The sequence below is a fragment of the Periplaneta americana genome, chromosome 15 (genome assembly GCF_040183065.1).
Source record: "Periplaneta americana isolate PAMFEO1 chromosome 15, P.americana_PAMFEO1_priV1, whole genome shotgun sequence".
In the NCBI taxonomy this organism is placed as follows: Eukaryota; Metazoa; Arthropoda; class Insecta; order Blattodea; family Blattidae; genus Periplaneta; species Periplaneta americana.
In genome coordinates, this window is record NC_091131.1 from 153,663,950 (window position 1) to 153,678,020 (window position 14,071).

Consider the following 14,071-nt stretch of genomic DNA (forward strand, 5'->3'; position numbering starts at 1 on the left):
CTGTTCAACCATCTTTTGGCGTTTAACAGCAAATAAACATGATCTATCTAATTAAATGTATAAATATTTAAACATTTACTATTACATTGTAGCAGATTTTGTAACTTAATAGAGGTTGTTTTTTGTAGGTTGAGACATAACCCCGTAGGCCATTAAAATTACTTTATATTTTTGGGAGTGGTCTATGTTGTCATTTGCACAGCAATTTTTGTTGGTTTTTTTTTTTGCAGATATTCCTAGTGCATTATTTTTCACTGGGGGTGGGGGGTTATAAATGCATATAGTTCACATACAAATAACCCTTTTATATTTTGCCGGATATATATTATTAAAAAAGCAAGGAATGTCATCTTATTGATATTACATATGTGCATAAAATTACATATATATATATATATATATATATATATAAAATAACAATATATTATGTAAAGAAATCCACTCATAAAAAGTATGTTTTTTTTTAAACAATGTGATTATGTTCAGTTTTTAGGTCTTCATGTTACCTATTAATTGCAATGTATTAGGTACTGGTAGGCTACTTTTTATAATTGATAGCATTCCCTTTATTAATTGAAGAATGACTTATAACTGCAATGTAATTTTGCTACATTTGCGCATTAGGCCTATATTTTGCATGGCTACTTATGTCCTGTGGCCTAAAAGTACCGGTAATATAATTTACGATTCTCTAAAACTTAACAACAGGTCTATACTGATTATCACATATTTATTTCACTTAAGAATTTGATTATAATAAGAAATTGTGTAATCAATGTGCATGTATTTACGTCTTGTGATCTAAGAGTAATGTATATTAATATAATTTTCGATTCTCTGAAACCTAACAATATGCTGATTAACGTAAAATTATGCATTCTATAATGTGTATTGTGTAGGCCTATTTATGGATGTATGAGTATGTTTTCTATCAATTGCTGCGTACGTATTTTCTTTTCTTTAATGCTCTGACCCATATCAATGAAACTTTGAATATATTAATTTCGTTCTAATTTTATGTTAAACGTCGAAAATGAACCTAATCTGTCAATTTTAGATCATCACAGCGTTAAATTGTGCGATTTACGTACTGCTATTATGCGTCTGCTCTCCTACATCATGGCGGCAAGCGCAGCGTTCAATTTGCCCCGGTTTCCTCGTTCCGCGCAGCCGAGAGCTGACGGGATGCCCTTCATCGGTCTACACATTTCCCACAAAAACGCAATCCCTCGTGTGGGTGATGATAAATTTGAGGCCCAGCCGAAGGTCCGTTATTGTAGTCTGACAGCTTGTCATTCAGAACTGCAAGCTCTGTCTGTGAAGCTGCTAGTTTGCGTAAAGGAATCAATAGAAAGAAGATCCTGGGTTCATTCTTTTTTGTGTCAATGAAGGGTTTGTTAAATTTTAAAATTACTCAGATAAAACATTATGAAAATAAGTTTTTTTTTTAATTTTATCGAATATCCAATTTCTTCGACGAACTCTTCATCATCATCTTTACAGCACTATGTTTCAGAATGTTAAGAGTTCTGGTCATCCTATTATCAGCAAAACAATCTCGAAACACATTTTAATTAGGTTCACAGATTTTAAATTCTATAATGTTTGCATATGAACAAGTGATACTTGCCAATTTAAGATGATGAGTTACAGATAGCCGTTCAGTATTTATGCAAGGTTACTGTAGAATATAGTTTAGGAAGCTCAGTTAAAAAGACAAAAGTTATGGCTTTTTAGAAAAGTATCCCATACGATCAAAGATAATTATGAACACAATAGTCAACCATTTCAGTTACTTGGGCTGTAGTATAACATATATAATAAAAATTTACAAAATAAACTGAATAAATTTCAATATAACTATGTTGTTGTTTAGCCAACTTGCCGAAGACAGATTGGAACTTCATAAGTGACACCAATAAGGATTTACTCATGAGTAGAGTCCAGTGTTTGGTCACATCTTCCACCTGAAGAAAAAATAATGAATCTGCTCTCGTCTGTGAATTTCGCTTTGTTCCAGAACGGATTAGAGGTGTTTTCCGTATATATAATTTTCTCCACGAATTCTAATCGTTCTTCCTAAAGATTTCATTAACAAATATTTTCTTCTGACTATTACGATATTCATTGTTTTTCAAATAATTACGAACTGTGCTGTCACACTTAGTTGTAGTTCAAGATGACAGGCAATTTTCGGTGCACTTAAACGGGATTTTTTTTTCTTAGAATTGCTTTTCCATATGCTTCGGACATTTTTTTTGAGCGGCAAGTTATTTTCATGCTTTCCAATTTTTTTCTTTGGCCACTGGAGACTGAACCCCATTGTGGTAAGAAGTTCCCATGATCAGACGCTTAGGAGTCACAGGTCTAATCGTCACTGGAGTTTAAACTGTTCGAATACTTTTTCAATTTACACAATTACACATCTTACGAAACTTAAACGTGTCTTTTTAAATATGCATATTTTTAATTTTCTTTTCAATACCATATATTTCCTACACTTCAGTAAGTGTAGAAAAAAGTTTCATGTAAACAAGTGAATTAATCTACAATATTATATTTCTTACAAGTTTGTCGGTGTTCGAATACTTCATTCACTGTAGAGTGCAGATCCACAAAAACACGGACGATAAAAGTGCTTTGTGTTGATTCCCTTCGTCGGTCCACATATTTCCCGCGAAAATGCAATCCCTGCGCGTGGGAGGTCGTAATTTTGAGACCCCAACCGTGCTCTCAAAGTAGTCTGACAGCTATTCATTATCATGTTGTCGAAACTGCAAGTTGCGTCTGTGTTGAAGCTACCGGCTTCCTTAAAGAGCCGGTAGAAAGAAGATTTTGGGTTCATCCTTTTCATGTCAATCGTGAGAATGGAAGGTTTTTGAAATTTTATAGTGAAATAAGACAGTATGAAAATAAGTTTTTTGAGTATTATCGAATGTCTACTACTTCCTTCGACGAACTCTTGAGCATCATACGCCCCTACATAACCAAGCAGACTTATTGGAGGACCCCGATAAGTGAAGAAGAAAGGCTGACAATTACATTGAGGTAAGTTTCAAAAATATGTATTATTACAAATTCAAATACTACAAAAACAATTCATGTTAATCCTCACGGTGTACTACTTCCTTTAAGCCTGGGTAACCAGAATACTTGGGTATTGTGATGATTACTAAAAATGAAATAGAAGCATACAATATATTGAAATAAACAATCCTGAGTATTATTGGCCAGACTGTGTATGCCCGTAAGGAGGAGGGAGATAAGAATGTCCGGCAGTGGGGTGTAGGTGTCTCTTTGTAGATTTGATATTGAGATGACAGAGGCTGAGGCACGTGTAATATGTAATATGTACATCTGCTGGTTCCATCAGGTAGTTTCGCTGCCACCAGGTATAAGTGAGGATCACGTAAGTTCAGTTCCCAAACAGCAAATATTTCCGCCTTGTCAGTGTTGCCAACTGTTACCAGATATCACCACATGTAGTAAAATCACGATCCTATGTACTGAATGATTTCTTTACTCACCGTACTTTACCTTAATGTTGGAAGGTTATTCTAAATAGTTTCAGTAATAATGAGAAATGTATTGCTATGTTCTATTCTTTTATTCCTTTACATTATTATTAGTATTAGCATTAATAGGTTACTAGACGTAAATATACAACAAAGTATAGTATATAATATTCAAGAATCAAATCTGTTCCAAGACCAATTAAATTATTGTCACTTCACTTCAAAGATTCCAGCGTACATATACTGTACTTCCTAAAGGTAGATAAATTAATAACCAATTGACTTTTGGTTGGAATTCGAATGAACTTCTGATTATCTTTTGAAATTAGTAAGGAAATGGATAATACAACTAGGCTAAAACTGAAATAATAATAAATCAACTTACAAAAATAATTTTGGTCCTTAAAAGCCATAAGTAATTTCACTTCTAGATACCTTTTTAAAGATTTCATTTGTTTGTAAATTGCTTAATAATGTTACACTTACACTTATTATTTCTGCAACTCCACGTCTGTCATTGAAAAAATGTATGATACATAACTGTGAAGTCTCTTTTTGGCTCTTGTGTCCTAAATTTAAATAAGAAAAAACAAATATTCAAGAAATGTGAGCTGGTGAAAATTAAATACTCAATTAATAAAATAATTACTACCAAAATAGTATTTTATTAATTCTATACAAAAGATGCATTACACAGAACAGATGGCCAGAAATCATAGATTTATACACAACATACAGCATGAAACGATCATCAAAAAATGCTTTTTGTACACAATAACATCTTTCAAACGAAGTGAAATAGCCAATAAGTTCAATAAATATTATGCTAATAAGTAATAACTATAATTAATAATTATCTACAAGCTGTAAAAGGGAATAAAATAGTATATTGTTGAAATTAGGGGGTATGGTTTATTACGTGTATTTATAATTTTTAATTACTTTTTCTACATTTAATTATATTTTAATTTCTATTAGATTAGTTGGTGGTGTGGGTGTTAGTTTTATCTGTGTACATCAGACTATTAAGGAAAAACTGAAAGAAATATTAAATCTACAATCTACTTTATATAACAATATTTAATCAAGAACTGAATATTACTATTCATTTAATAACATAAGACCCAAAACATCTCCAAGTCCAGACAATACACATGCTGATTTTCTTAAATATGTTGGCAAACAAGCAAACTCACTACTTTTATCTTGTAATCTCATCTAAAATACAATATCTGTCTGGAGAAAATCTATCATAACATCAATTTTGAAAAGCAATTATTCAACTAATATCTTTTCGAGTTATCGACAGATACCACTTACCAGTATGATAGCCAAAATTATGGAAGAGATGATTTCATAGATTGAATTGGTTCCTGGAATCTAGTAACTAACTTTCATCTTATTGAGTTGACTTTAGAAAATTACATTCAACAAATTGACAGATTTTAAATTTTAGTCAAGATATTAAAGATATTTTAAACAGAAAACAAAACACCTTAGCAATTTTAATTTATTTTCAAGGATCATATGGCTCTGTAAATATAAATCACTTAAGAAATTGCAAACTTAGGGTGTCCATGATAAAGTGTTACACTGGGTCAGTGACTTGATTATTTGATTCATTGTCACAAATATGTAAATAGAGACAGATTCATCTGGGCTTCCCACATTGTTGTTTTCAGGAATACATTTTCCAATATTAATGTCGATGGTCTAACTAAAGAAATAGATCTTATGATAATCTCATCATTTGCAGATAATATGGTTGTCTAGAACAAAAAATCACAGTCCACAAATATTAAAAAAACTGAGCCAAAATCCCAACAGACTTTTTGACTCTACTTGGAGAACTCAAACTTGCTCAATCAAGGGAAACTTTACTAATAAAACACAATCCCAAGTTATTTCAAAATGAATAGTATATAAGTTAACTTTAACAGATGATGTTAAGAAATGTGATACTTCTCCAGACATTTTAAAAATCATTAGAAACGATAAATGATCTGGTCAGTGAGTGACTACATACAGTATTTTTTATAGATGGATCCTGTTTACCAAGCCATAGATGTAGTGGTGTTGTAGTACAATACCAGTATATTCCCTTTTACAGGGAATTATATTCAAACACTTGTTTGCCCCATTTTAACCGTGACAACGCTTTTTAGTTTTTTAAACTTTCTGGTTATTGTATTGTGTTTGTGTTTAGTGAAAGATTTTAGATAAGGGCGCAAATAGCCATAGTAGCTGACGCGCCCTTTTTAAACGCCACTAACTAACTAACTAACTAACTAACTTCAAACACTGACTAATTTTGATAGTGAAAATTTAGATACACTTTTAAGCTTACAAAATCTCCAGTATCAACTTCATAAATCTGAGAAGGCTGTCATACTATCAGATTCAAAATCAGATATTCTTGCTGCAGTATTGGACGTAACAGCATGAAATCTCAATATTTTACAGTGTTTTAATATTTTAAGCAAAATGGTCGAATTACATCGACGACTGGTACTTCCGTGGATCCATGAACTTTATGGAGTGGGAAGTAATGAGGTAGTTGAAAGGTAGCAAAATTACTGTAAGGTTATCTATACCTGCATCTTACCACACTGTTAAAAGAATAACAAGATCAGAACATGACAATATGGTAACAAAAATCGGAATGATTCTAAAGCAAATGAAAAAATTGCAATAGGCCATCCGGCATCCGCTCCACGATGGAGGAAAATCCTCAGAAGAAACCAACTAATCAGACCAAATGGGGGATCCAAACTACCCTCGAGTGCAGCTCTGAATTTGCAGGCCAACGAGTCTACCGACTAAGCTACATTGGTGGCTCCACTAAAAATATGAAGTACATGGCACTCAGATTATTAAATTGACAAACCTAAACAATTATTCATCAGTTAAGCTATAAAATATAATACATAGCAAGCAAGTTAATTCAATTTAAAAGTATAAACAATTCAATCAGTTGAAATATACAGAAATTGATAATAAATATCATGCAAATTACTTCACATTACAAACATAAACAATTCATCACTTGTGGTATACAGCCTACTATTTAATTTATAGCACATACAATTCATCAGTTAAGCTATAGGCCTACAGTCTACTATTGAATTTACAGCATATATAATTCATCAATTAAGCGAAACAAAAATATAGTACAATACATAGTAAAAATAATACACCTAATTTAATAACTGAACTTCTATGAAAATCTACAGTGGCAGTACTCATATTATTACAGGCCATGATTGTCTCAAATATTTACAAAGAACTGATATTTCAGAATCTCCCCATGCCATTTCTGAAATCTCAATGAAGATATGGATCATTGTCTTGACTGTTTAACTTTACACAGCTTTCAATCATCTGGTTAAATATTGGAGTGCAAGATAACAAATGACAACAACTGCTGAACACTTGGTATCAATCAACCAACAACTTCATTAGATTAAAGGGGGGAAAAAAAAACTGAAAGAATTAATTGTATATAGACACAACACATAAGACAAGGCCGCTTCAGAACAGTAATTGGCAAGACTCTGTTGTTTTAGGATTCTTATGTAGATTCAATTTCACCTGAAAGAAAAAAGTAGCATCTATAAGTATGCCTAATTATGAGAAATAAGAGAAACGGTTGCAATAGTAGTAGTAGTAGTAGTAGTAGTAGTAGTAGTAGTAGTAGTAGTAGTAGTAGTAGTAGTAATGATGATGATGATAATAATAATAATAATAATAATAATAATAATAATAACTGCAAAGTATGGAAATTAATATTGAAATATAATATCAAACGGTGATTTCACACCATCAACTCTTATCATTTAGTACAACAAATCTATTATATTCAGTTGCAATCACCAGTAGCTGTTCTTTCCTCCATTTTGTTGTTGGCTGATTTTTCACAAGTCTGCTATGATATGCAGCACTATCCATGACAATAACGCATTGCCCTAATGTTCTCAGGTCAACAACTGTGTTTGCACCCACTTCTCAACTACAGGGCACTATGGTAGTCCTGACTTTTCTTTCAATTGCATGAAAAAATTAAATCAGCACCTGCAATAAAAATTATACCTGGGCATATAATTACGTCACATGAATTCACAGCATTTAAATAAAGAAAATAAAACATAACATAACATGACATGAGATCCTCTTTGGTGAAAGGCTTTCCCACGTTTTTATTTAGTCACCAATTTTTATATTTTTGTACCCTGATTTAAAAAATTACTCTTGCCAAATTTATGTAAAATATAAATCAATATAACTTACCGAGTATAAATCCACCTTTCGTTCCGGCATCTAATCTTCCACCCTCATTTGTTGGTCTATGAATAACACCATTCATGTCACTGGAAACTTCACCTGGTTTATTTCATGAATAAGTGGGTGATCCTACTTAAAAAAACAGAGAGAGAAAAGCAATTCACATTGACACTCTAAGAGACACAAAAATTTTAAAGACAGGAAAACCGTTCAAGAATTTTATAACTAACCTCTAGTTATAATATGAAACTATTAATTGCAAAACATGTTGTTCCCACCTGAATTCATTACTAGTAGCCTATATTAATTGCAATTTCATATTCCACATAAGTGTTAACCTATTTCTTAGTAAAAAATTCAATCATTCAATGTCTCACAATACATTGAAATTTACCATTCATAAAAATCCAAGTCTCATCCAAGAATACTACCGGTTTAGGGTTCTCACGCTCCACATTTCTTATATATTCTCTTAAAAACGAATAACATCACTTTCTCGTACATGTGTATAAGGATCCCCTTTGCTCCATAGAAATTTGATCTCTTTCAAAATTTTTTTCACCGATGATAAGGATACTCTAAATAAATATGTTTCATAATCATCATTCATATGTTCCAGAACTTTTGCTGCTGTTAGTACTTCCCCTGTAACAGTAAATGAAAATTATGCCATATTTTTATACATATGACTAATATCAGAATTACATTGCATAAATCAACACAATAATTCCTGTAACTTCCCTACCTTTATGTAACTTGTCATAAATAAATCTCGCAATTGCATCTTTCGTAAAATCATCAGCATCAGTCACTGGATGTTTACGTAGTCTATGTTTTCCTGGTGTCACAAGTGGGGTCCCCTTCTGTGAATTTATCACATTCGTGGCTGTAGTAAAGCCAAGCTGTAATAACAAACAATAACATAACACTTCTAAAAATTGTTATATCATAAAATTCATGCATGATACCAACATTTGCAGCTATATAAATAGAAAATGATCAACATGTTAGGTTGGGTCTACGATAGGTTTAAGTAGGCTAATATTTAGGTAATTCTCCAGAAAAGCTACATCAAAGAAGGCATAATTTTATTTTGTTTAATTGATTTCTATGATATTTACATAGTGATGAACACGTGGTTTTAGTGCACAGCCACAAATACATTCAGCACAAAAATCCTTTGACACTTACCTGTATATTCTAATGCATTGTTGTAGTCCCTCCCTCAAACTTGTTACTAATTACCAATATAACATGCGAGAGGTCCATGACGAAGAGAAATGGTTAGTTTCCCAGTAGTGCGTCCTCGTCCTCTCGAGTGTTATATCTTAACAAGTACTTTGGGTGGGGTAGCTTTTCTGAAGAAACACCATATTTAATATTACTTAGACCAGTCATGAATAAATTATTCAGCCAGAGTCAACGTTCCTATGCTTTATAGAGTATGTTATATAGTTATTATATAAAACTGAATTATTTTTAAGCAGCATAACAGGCCAACATTCATGTAATATTTGCTGCAATATCAAGTTAATAATTACAATATCACTTGTATTTTCTTCGGCCGATGTGGCATGTAAATTGTGATCTGAACGGTTAATTTAATACTAAAAGAGAAAACTGGAAATTTACTTTCGTGCTGTTTGATTATTTGTTCGTCTAATTTGTAAATGTATTTAAGCTATCACCTACTGCAGTATTACAGTATCTTAAATGTATTTAGTTTGGCAATATGAAAATCACTGACTTGATTAAACATCTAGGCCTAACTTAAAAATTTGTTTTGTTTGACCACAATCATGAAATTATTAGTGCAAACTCCTAAAAACTGAATACCACTTTGAAATGTATGCTTAAGAATACTTACTCCTAATAATTTTCCTATTCTGATTGTAATTGCTGTCTCCGTTAGCATAATTCCTTCTTCATTATCTTCTTTCTTCAACTCATTATACACGTGAACTACAGATTTCTGAAGCGTACTCTGAATGCCACATATTTTCTTCCTTGGAGGAGTCACTGCAACACTATTTCATTTTTTTGACATAGTAATAAAAATCTAAACACGAAAGAAATTCATTAAAATTTGAAATAATATTTCTATCCATTACCCACGTGCATTATCACGCCCAAGTATATTATATTTATTCGTACTTACCTGACTATTCTTGAATTATAACCACAACGCAACACATAAAATAACTATTATGTATTAATATTAATACTAATATTAATTAATTATTAATAAGTTCGAATTTCACTATCTTCCAGTAACCGGCTGAGAAATCTAGTACAATTTTAATTTCATGGAACTCCAGTACCGGTAGAGATGGCCGATATTTCACAAACCGATATTTTGTCACAGGTATTTTTTTGTCACAGATAAACCTGTGACTGATGACGCGAAATATCTGTGACAAAATATCGCTATCGAAATCTGCTCCGTATTCAGTACTCTGTGACTGTTGCAACGTCTGCGACTGATATTTTCTCCTCTACGTCGTGGGTTTGCGCATGCGCATGATACAATAACAGCAATCGGGCGGTGGTATTTGATTATTTTTTCGTGATATTTTGTTCAATATTATTTTTTTCAAAGTGATGATGTGTTGCAAAGTTATTAGCGGCATTATAATAATATAATCATGAATCTGACAATTTGTTTTCATATTAAGTCTGAATATATGTTAATATTTTATATATTCCCCCGAGATCTTCACATTTTCATATTACTGTGAATATATATTAATGTATAAGTATTTTCCACTCAATTTTTACGCAGTAACAATATTTTTTTTAGTTATACTATTAATTACAAACAGAATAGTTACAGGAGCCTACATTATTTTAATAACTTTACATGTACTTCTCTCATTTATGTATGATCCAGTTTTAATGTATAGCTCTAACACGAACAGTGCAGGGTAGTATTAATTAAAATAATTAAACTTAAAATAAAATTATTTGTAATAAGTTCAGTACCGGTATGTTGTTTATGGTTATTAACTCTTAGGAAATCGCACAGTGCTTTCAAACATTGGTACTCGTGTGGGGTGTTATTTCACCCAATTAATAGGCCTAATCAATGTTCTAAACTTGATATTTAGTGATATTTATCTAGATATTGTTAAAATCATCAACTTGCAAGTAATTTTCAACTTTTAAATATAATAATATGGGGTAGTTAGCAAAAATTGTCAATTTTATAAGTTCCAAAAAGATCTGACATCTAGCAGACACTGCTCCAACAAATCGTTCTCATTGCCCTTGCACACTTTTAAAATATACCTACACTTACACATAAATGGGATAATTAATTACATTTGAAAATAAGGGGTATCAAACGTAAATCATGTTAGTTCACTCCGTGTCACTGAACATTATGCTCTTCCGAACTTTCGAAGCATTTCTCACAAGCCGACAACAGCACCTATAGAATTAAAACCGAACGAGATAAAACTTATTTAGCTAAACTAACCTTGAGGTAGTTTCCTTCGTATTCCCCTTATACACCTTGCATATACGAATCTGTGACAGGTTAGGTTTGGTTAGTTTAGGCTTTGTTATGCCTTGGATATACGATCAACTGCATCTCCACAAACAATCAAATTCAACTATTTTCACTTCCGACATCACCAAAACTACCTCAGCGCTAGTTTAACCGAAGGAACTGTCTCTCCACAAAAAAATTCCTTATAAATGCTATGATTTTCACATCCGAAATGCCGAAACTACTTCAGCGCTAGTTTCACCATCTTATTATAAATGATATAGTGATTACACGATTTAAATAATAATAATACCATTGGTTACCAATACTTTATCTTGTGTAAAATCCTGTCTGAACAACTGTCTTGTTCTGTAATTATTTTCTATTGTTTTTCCGAATATTTATGTTTCGTTAATTTTTATTCTGACTCAATATTATAATGTTAATGCACGACTTAAAATAATTTATCGATTATATTATATGCAATAAAAAGGTTCAATTTTTAAAACGATTAGGATAATCACATAACCTCAATTTCTCCGTACCCAACTACGTTAAAAATTATCAACTGATTCCATATCTACAATCAACTACGATATAATCTCTTGGTATATAAGGTTAACTTTTTACATGTTACTGTTCAGTTAGATTAGTATTTATTTGTTAATGGTACATGTACATAATTTATTTGTTGGATTTTCCCATATAAACCACTGAAGTGTGGCGTGCATAGAGAAATCGTATTCACATTGCACTGCTCTTCAATATTTCCTGTTAATTTTTATCGGTGTGACAAAATATCGGTATAATTCATGCATATTGTGCTTACTTAGCGATATAAAATATCGGTGTGACAAAATCACAGATAAAAGTCACAGATATTTAATTGTCACAGTCACAGTTGTCACAGATACTTGAAAATATCGTTTAAGCTCAACTCTAAGTACCGGCAAATATTGTCGATATTTGCCTCAGCTGCCAACATACCAGTTACAAAATCACTACCATTTATAGTATTTGTCAGTATCGAAATTCGAAACGAAGTTGGCAAAAGAAAATTCAACCTTCAAACTAGAAAATCACCATAATCCACTAGCATTTGTAGTAATGGGGGAAAAATGGTTAGGTTTCACCCTTAGGGTATCAAGTTACCTGGTCTTCCCTATAGCTTGGGTCAGGATGACCGGGCGCCCGTCTTTTGGAGGAAATATCCTCATTTTTAAGCTTTGTCTTCCTGTCCTTCAGGCATTTAAAAATGGAACAAAATGTTCGACATTTTTAAAATCTATGACTATTGAAACCATGTATTGTGAGTCCCTATCACGAGGCATGGCGCGTCCTCAGGTTACGGATAGAGGAGACGGCCTCCAGATATGGAGGGTAGCTGCGAGTATGTTGAATATATGAGCCGTTCAGAGCAAAAGTGGTGTAAGTCAAAAATGGGTAATGACGGTTAAAGTATACATTCTGTAAAATACAGTGCAAAGTAGCAATTAATATTCAATTTATTTAAACTATTAGTAGTCAGTGGATAGCACGAAAGCCATATTAATTACTACTTTGCGCTGTACTTTACAGAATTTTTACTTTAAACCTCGTTACACAATTTTCACTTACACCACTTTTCCTCTGAACGGCTCATATATAAGTGGACAGCCGATAAGGGGTGGTCCTACAGCTTGGGGGTTGGGCGAAGGGCTAACAACCCATCACCGTAAAAAGCAGCTTGTTACGAATCCATCCAATAAGCCTCGGCATGGGACTGCTTCTCTGGCACGACCACAGCAAAGTGTTAGTTGGGAGGCCGGAGGGAAAAAGATCTTTGGGGGGCCGAGACGTAGATGGGAGGATAATATTAAAATGGATTTGAGGGAGGTGAGCTATGATGATAGAGACTGGATAAATCTTGCACAGGATAGGGATCGATGGCGGGCTTATGTGAGGGCGGCAATAAACCTGCGAGTTCCTTAAAAGCTATTTGTAAGTAAGTAAGTATGACTATTGAAAATTTAACTCTTCATAACACGTAGGTTGTGGTAATAATTAAAAAAAAATAGTCTTTTTTTTATTTGCGTTGGTAATTTTGTTCCTAAACTAAATTTATCACATGTAATACTCATAGTCCTATTCGGGAGAATATTTAGTATTATTGTTTTCGTTTACATTGAGAATTAATATATTATACAGTATAATTAGATGAACAGTAGGCTTATGAAAGCAATAATGGACATAGAATTAACACTTCAAGTTTACAAAACTGCATGAGAATACTGTGGAATTACCCCCTTTTGAATAAAATGTACTCATTGTCTCATCATTTTGTACTCCAAAGATATTTTCACATCTGGTCACCCTGTCTCGTGCACGCTTGTGTTGGAGTAGCCATAACGTTAGAAATAAAATCCATACTTTAATTCATTTATTACTTCTTCACAAACAACACATTACAAAGGAAAGGTGTGCAATTAAAAATTAAATTTAGATAGCAGTAATGGGTAAAATGCTGTATAGCACACGATAGTAAACGGAATTTATGCGCTCGTGGTAATTATAACCCTTGGTTTCGTCTCGGGCTCTGAACTTTCCACTCGCGCATAAAATTTAATTTTACTCTCTTATACTATAAATTATTATTCCATAGTTAATATCTCACACATTGGTACATAATTACTGAGAACTACAACATTTTTCAATCGCATTCCACGCTCAAAGTACAAGAGTTGGGTTGCTATAGGCCTATATTGCGTTTGGAATAAGTATTCAGTTTTTAGCTACCCTTTTTTGT

The 14,071-nt window shown here is 32.5% G+C and overlaps 1 long non-coding RNA gene across 3 annotated transcripts; it reads right to left on the bottom strand.

Moving 5' to 3' along the window:
* Positions 1–5,583: 5,583 nt before the first annotated feature.
* On the bottom strand, positions 5,584–10,120 carry LOC138715461 (uncharacterized). 3 transcript variants are annotated; one of them, XR_011336355.1, is made up of 7 exons: positions 9,955–10,120; positions 9,664–9,823; positions 8,542–8,698; positions 8,191–8,441; positions 7,803–7,928; positions 7,389–7,586; positions 5,584–7,106 (listed from the first exon to the last, which is right to left on the bottom strand). It is a non-coding gene; the product is annotated as an uncharacterized lncRNA (long non-coding RNA). The 3 variants fall into 3 exon arrangements; XR_011336356.1 differs by having other exon boundaries at positions 7,803–7,925; positions 9,664–10,120; XR_011336354.1 differs by having other exon boundaries at positions 9,664–10,119.
* Between the last annotated feature and the right edge of the window lie 3,951 nt (positions 10,121–14,071).